This window comes from Cryptomeria japonica, unplaced genomic scaffold, assembly GCF_030272615.1.
Source record: "Cryptomeria japonica unplaced genomic scaffold, Sugi_1.0 HiC_scaffold_245, whole genome shotgun sequence".
Taxonomy (NCBI): Eukaryota; Viridiplantae; Streptophyta; class Pinopsida; order Cupressales; family Cupressaceae; genus Cryptomeria; species Cryptomeria japonica.
This window is the reverse complement of record NW_026729067.1, coordinates 199,946-206,257: the sequence shown is the minus strand read 5'-3', so window position 1 is coordinate 206,257 and position 6,312 is coordinate 199,946. Positions and strand designations below refer to the sequence as shown.

General features: G+C 63.0%; 1 non-coding gene across 1 annotated transcript; it reads left to right on the top strand.

Moving 5' to 3' along the window:
* The first annotated feature begins 2,477 nt into the window (after positions 1 to 2,477).
* Positions 2,478 to 2,596, top strand: LOC131869359 (5S ribosomal RNA). Its single transcript, XR_009367743.1, has one exon. It is a non-coding gene; the product is annotated as a 5S ribosomal RNA (ribosomal RNA).
* Positions 2,597 to 6,312: the final 3,716 nt, after the last annotated feature.

The following is a 6,312-nucleotide window of genomic DNA, read 5'->3' as shown; positions in this document are numbered from 1 at the left end:
TCCAATAACCCCGCTTCGGAGCGCAGCCGGGGCAAACCAAGCCAAGGTGCCCACCCCGACGAAGGTGCACGCGAGGTGCGCACCCGGGGCAAACCGGGCTCCGACAACGTGCACGCAGCACCTTGGAGCACACTTCGAAGCACTCCCGGGTGCCCACCGGCGTTGCGCACCGTGGTGGGCAGCGAGGTGCGCACCTTTGATGCGCTGCCTTCACTAATTTCCAGAAAAAGGCAAAAAAAAATGAGATTTTAAAATTTCCGTTTTGAAAGATAGTGAAAAAAAAGGAACGCGGGTGCCATCTTGAGCCCGCCCTGGTGCGCAGCCCAGGCAAGGCATGCGCACCAAGGTGCCCACCCGAGGTGCACACCCGGGGCAAACCGGGCTCCGACTTCGTGCAGGCCGCACCTTGGAGCACACTTCGGAGCGCTCCTTGGTGCGCACCATGGTGCCCACCAGGGCGCACCCGAGGCAAACCGGGCTCCGACTTCGTGCACGCCGCACCTTGGAGCACACATCGGAGCGCTCCCAGGTTCGCACCAGCGTTGCGCACCTTTGATGCGCTGCCTTCACTAATTTCCAGAAAAGGCAAAAAAAAACGATATTTTAAAATTTCCGTTCTGAAAGATAGTGAAAAAAACGGAACGCGGGTGCCATCTTGAGCCCTTCCTGATGCGCAGCCCAGGCAAGTTGTGCGCACCAAGGTGCCCACCCTGGCGGAGGTGCGCGCCCGGGGCAAACCGGGCTCCGACTTCGTGCACTGCATGGTGCCCACCAAGGCGCGCAACCCAGCCAAGGTGCCCACCGCAGCGAAGGTGCACGCGAGGTGCGCACCCGAGGTGCACACCCGGGGCAAACCGGGCTCCGACTTCGTGCACGCCGCACCTTGGAGCACACTTCAGAGCGCTCCTTGGTACGCACCAGGGCGCGCAACCCAGCCAAGGTGCTCACCCCGGCGAAGGTGCACGCGAGGTGCGCACCCGGGGCAAACCGGGCTCGGACTTCGTGCACGCCGCACCTTGGAGCACACATCGGAGCGCTCCCGGGTTCGCACCAGCATTGCGCACCTTTGATGCGCTGCCTTCACTAATTTCCAGAAAAGGCAAAAAAAAGAAAAAAATGAGATTTTAAAATTTCCGTTTTGAAAGATAGTGAAAAAAACGGAACGCGGGTGCCATCTTGAGCCCGCCCTGGTGTGCAGCCCAGGCAAGTTGTGCGCACCAAGGCACCCACCCTGGCCAAGGTGGGTCACGGGGTGGGTCCTAGGGTGGGTAACGGGGTGGGTACTAAGGTGCGTGCCAAGGTGGGTCATAGGGTGGGTGCCAAGGTGGGCACCAGGGTGGGTGTGCACCAACCCTAGCCAGGGTAGGTCACGGGGTGGTTGTCGGGGTGGGCGTCAAGGAGCCAAGGTGGGTGGCAAGTAGCCAAGTTGCGTGCCAAGGTGGGTGTCGGGGTGGGTGCCAAGGATCCAAGGTGGGTGCCAAGGAACCAAGGTGGGTGTCTGGGTGGGTGCCGAGGTGGGAGCCAGGGTGGGTCCCAAGGTGAGTGCAAAGGTGGGTGCCAGGGTCAAGGTGAGTGCCAATGTGGGTTCCAAGGTGCCAGGGTCAGGGTGAGTGCCAATGTGGGTTCAAAGGTGCTAAGTTGGGTGCGAGGTTGGGTGCGAGGGTGGGTGGGTGCCAAGGTGTGCTAGGTGGAAGCCCGGGTGGGTCGGCATCCCATGGGTGTCGAGTTGGGTGCCTGATGGGTGCTTCTTGTCAAGTTTTAGTCGTCGGGACTCATTTCGAGCCTTAGAGGTCGTTTCTTGTCCGGTTGCCCTGTCTTCGACCTGGGAACCCAATTTTGGTCCTCGGGTCCCATTTTTTTTTGTCTCGCATCCCACTTTTGGCCTGTGGCCTTTTCGGGGTCGATTCTCGTTTTGGGCATCAGAGCATGTTTCTTCTCCTAAAACCCAATATTTGTTTATTAAGTCTCGGAACACATTTTTGTTCTCGTGGACCCATCATGGGTCTTGGAACGCATTTGTGGTCCTTGGGTCCCATTTTGCATCCCGAAACTTGTGTTTTGGTGCTTGATCCCTATTTTGGGTGCCCACCTTGCACCAAGTGCGCACCCGGGGCAAACCGAGCGCCTTGGTGCACCGGGGCAAGATCGAGCGTGCACCCGAGGCGCCCCGAACATGCACCAAGGTGCACTCGGCCCACATGTGAGCGCAGGTCGTTGCGCCCGAGGTGGTGTGTGGGCACCGCGTTGCAGACGGGACACTGCACGCACACGACGCCCCCTCCAGGTGCACGCACGTAGGCCGGGCCGGGTGCACACCCGACGCCCTAGCAAGGTGCGCGCACCCGGGCAGGGCTCACACTTGGCGAACGGGGCGCACTTCGCGAGGGAGGGTGTGCACCTCGACGGGGGTGGGTGGCCGGGGTGGATTCGCACGTGGGTCGCGGTTTGCTAAGTACACACTGCGACAAGCTCATAACGGGTGCGATCATACCAGCGTTAGTGCACCGGATCCCATCAGAACTCCGCAGTTAAGCGCGCTTGGGCCGGAGTAGTACTGGGATGGGTGACCTCCCGGGAAGTCCCGGTGTTGCACCCTTTTTTAGTTTTTCGCCGGGCGTCGCAATGCTATTTGAATAAACCTTTTGCCCGTTTGCGTTCTCGTCGGGGCCGGGCCGGGCCGGGGTGCGCTGCCCGCACTACCGCGCGCGCGGGGGCGACACCGAGCGCGCACCCGAGGCGCCCCGAGCACACAGGCCACGGTGCAACCCGGGCGTTGTGCGCGCACCCCGGTGCGCCCGAGGTGCTGCGCGCGCACCCAGGTGAAATCGGTGTGCACCTCGGCCAGTGCGCGCTCGGTCGAGTCGCGCACGTTGGCCAAGGTGCACGGTGATGTTTCTTACTCTAAGGTTCCGCACCAGACGCCCGGGACAGGTGAGCGAAGCTGGGCGGGGCCGGGTGCGCGGCCGGGGCAGGTGCACGCAGCTGGAGAGAGCTTTGGAGCACACTTCGGAGCGCACCAATGATGCGCTCCATTCAAAAGTTTCCTGAAAAGGCAAAAAAAGTTGAGATTATAGAATTTCCCACTTGAGAGATTGTAAAAAAAAAAAATTTAAAATGAAGGAAACGCGGGTGCCAAGGTGTGCGCAGCCCAGCCAAGGTGTGCGCACCAAGGCGCCCACCCTGGCGAAGGTGCACGCAAGGTGCGCACCCGAGGCAAACCGGACAATTAACCCAACTTTCGACTTCGCGCGCACCTTGGAGCGCACTTCGGAGCGCTCCTTGGTGCGCACCAATCTTGGGCACCTCGGAGTGCACCATGGCGCCCACCAAGGTGCGCACCCGGGGCAAACCGAGCTCCGACTTCGTGCGCACCTTGGAGCGCACGAAAGGTGCGCACCATGGCGCCCACCAAGGTGCGCAGCCCAGCCAAGGCGTGCGCATCAAGGTGCGCACCCTGGCGAAGGTGCGCACCCGGGGCAAACCGAGCTCCGACTTCGTGCGCACCTTGGAGCGCACAAAAGGTGCGCAACCCAGCCAAGGTGTGCGCACCCCGGTCAAACCGAGCTCCGAATCGTGCGCACCAGAGGTGCACGCCATCGTGCGCACCTTGGAGCACACTTCGGAGCCCTCCTTGGTGCGCGCCGATGTTGCGCACCTCGGAGCGCACCCGGGGAAAACAATGCAATTAACCCGACTTTCGACTTCGTGGGCACCTCGGAGCGCTCTCGGGTTCGCACCTCGGAGCACACCGAGGTGCGCACCTTTGATGCGCTGCCTTCACCAATTTCCAGAAAAGGCAAGAAAACATTGAGAAGGTGTGCGCACCGAGGTGCCCACCCTGGCGAAGGTGCACGCGAGGTGCGCACCCGGGGCAAACCGGGCTCCGACTTCGTGCACGCCGCACCTTGGAGCACACTTCGGAGCGCTCCTTGGTGCGCACCAGGGCGCGCAACCCAGCCGAGGTGCCCACCCCGGCGAAGGTGCACGCGAGGTGCGCACCCGGGGCAAACCGGGCTCCGACTTCGTGCACGCCATGGTGCCCACCGCGGCGAAGGTGCACGCGAGGTGCGCACCCGGGGCAAACCGGGCTCCGACTTCGTGCACGCCGCACCTTGGAGCACACTTCGGAGCGCTCCTTGGTGCGCACCATGGTGCCCACCAGGGCGCGCAACCCCGCCGAAGGTGCACGCGAGGTGCGCACCCGGGGCAAACCGGGCTCCGACTTCGTGCACGCCGCACCTTGGAGCACACTTCGGAGCGCTCCTTGGTGCGCACCATGGTGCCCACCAGGGCGCGCAACCCCGCCGAAGGTGCACGCGAGGTGCGCACCCGGGGCAAACCGGGCTCCGACTTCGTGCACGCCATGGTGCGCACCGCGGCGAAGGTGCGCACCCGGGGCAAACCGGGCTCCGACTTCGTGCACGCCGCACCTTGGAGCACACTTCGGAGCGCTCCTTGGTGCGCACCAGGGCGCGCAACCCAGCCGAGGTGCCCACCCCGGCGAAGGTGCACGCGAGGTGCGTACCCGGGGCAAACCGGGCTCCGACTTCGTGCACGCCGCACCTTGGAGCACACTTCGGAGCGCTCCTTGGTGCGCACCATGGTGCCCACCAGGCCGCGCAACCCAGCCAAGGTGTGCGCACCAAGGTGCACGCGAGGTGCGCACCCGGGGCAAACCGGGGTCCGACTTCGTGCACGCCGCACCTTGGAGCACACATCGGGGCGCTCCCGGGTTCGCACCGGCGTTGCGCACCGTGGTGGGCACCTCGGAGCACACCAAGGTGGGCAGCGAGGTGCGCACCTTTGATGCGATGCCTTCACTAATTTCCATAAAAGGCAAAAAAAAAACGAGATTTTAAAATTTCCGTTTTGAAAGATAGTGAGAAAAAGGGAATGCTGGTGCCATCTTGAGCCCGCCCTGGTGCGCAGCCCAGCCAAGGTGTGCGCACCAAGGTGCCCACCCTGGCGAAGGTGCGCGCCCGGGCAATTAACCCAACTTCCAACTTCGCGCGCGCCAGGGTGGGAGCGCACCCAACAACCGGGCCTGGGAAGAGCCAATGCGAGAAACCCCACCAAACGCTCTGACAAAAAAAGAGGGGGCGCTCCAGTAACCCCGCTTCGGAGCGCACCCTGGGCAAACCCAGCCAAGGTGCCCACCCCGGCCAAGGTGCAGGCGAGGTGCGCACCCGGGGCAAACCGGGCTCCGACAACGTGCACGCCGCACCTTGGAGCACACTTCGTAGCGCTCCCGGGTGCGCACCTCAGAGCACACCAAGGTGGGCAGCGAGGTGCGCACCTTTGATGCGCTGCCTTCACTAATTTCCAGAAAAGGCAAAAAAAAAAGGAGATTTTAAAATTTCCGTTTTGAAAGATAGTGAAAAAAACGGAACGCGCGTGCCATCTTGAGCCCGCCCTGGTGCGCAGCCCAGGTAAGGTGCCCACCCTGGCAAAGGTGCGCACCCGGGCAATTAACCCTACTTCCGACTTCGTGTGCGCCAGGGTGGCAACCGGGCCTCGGAAGAGCCAATGCGAGAAACCCCACCAAACGCTCCGACAAAAAAAGAGGCGGCGCTCCAATAACCCCGCTTCGGAGCGCAGCCGGGGCAAACCCAGCCAAGGTGCCCACCCCGACGAAGGTGCACGCGAGGTGCGCACCCGGGGCAAACCGGGCTCCGACAACGTGCACGCAGCACCTTGGAGCACACTTCGAAGCACTCCCGGGTGCCCACCGGCGTTGCGCACCGTGGTGGGCAGCGAGGTGCGCACCTTTGATGCGCTGCCTTCACTAATTTCCAGAAAAAGGCAAAAAAAAATGAGATTTTAAAATTTCCGTTTTGAAAGATAGTGAAAAAAAAGGAACGCGGGTGCCATCTTGAGCCCGCCCTGGTGCGCAGCCCAGGCAAGGCATGCGCACCAAGGTGCCCACCCGAGGTGCACACCCGGGGCAAACCGGGCTCCGACTTCGTGCAGGCCGCACCTTGGAGCACACTTCGGAGCGCTCCTTGGTGCGCACCATGGTGCCCACCAGGGCGCGCAACCCAGCCAAGGTCTGCACACTAAGGTGCCCACCCCGGCGAAGGTGCACGCGAGGTGCGCACCCGGGGCAAACCGGGCTCCGACTTCGTGCACGCCATGGTGCCCACCGCGGCGAAGGTGCACGCGAGGTGCGCACCCGGGGCAAACCGGGCTCCGACTTCGTGCACGCCGCACCTTGGAGCACACTTCGGAGCGCTCCTTGGTGCGCACCATGGTGCCCACCAGGGCGCGCAACCCAGCCAAGGTGTGCGCACCAAGGTGCACGCGAGGTGCGCA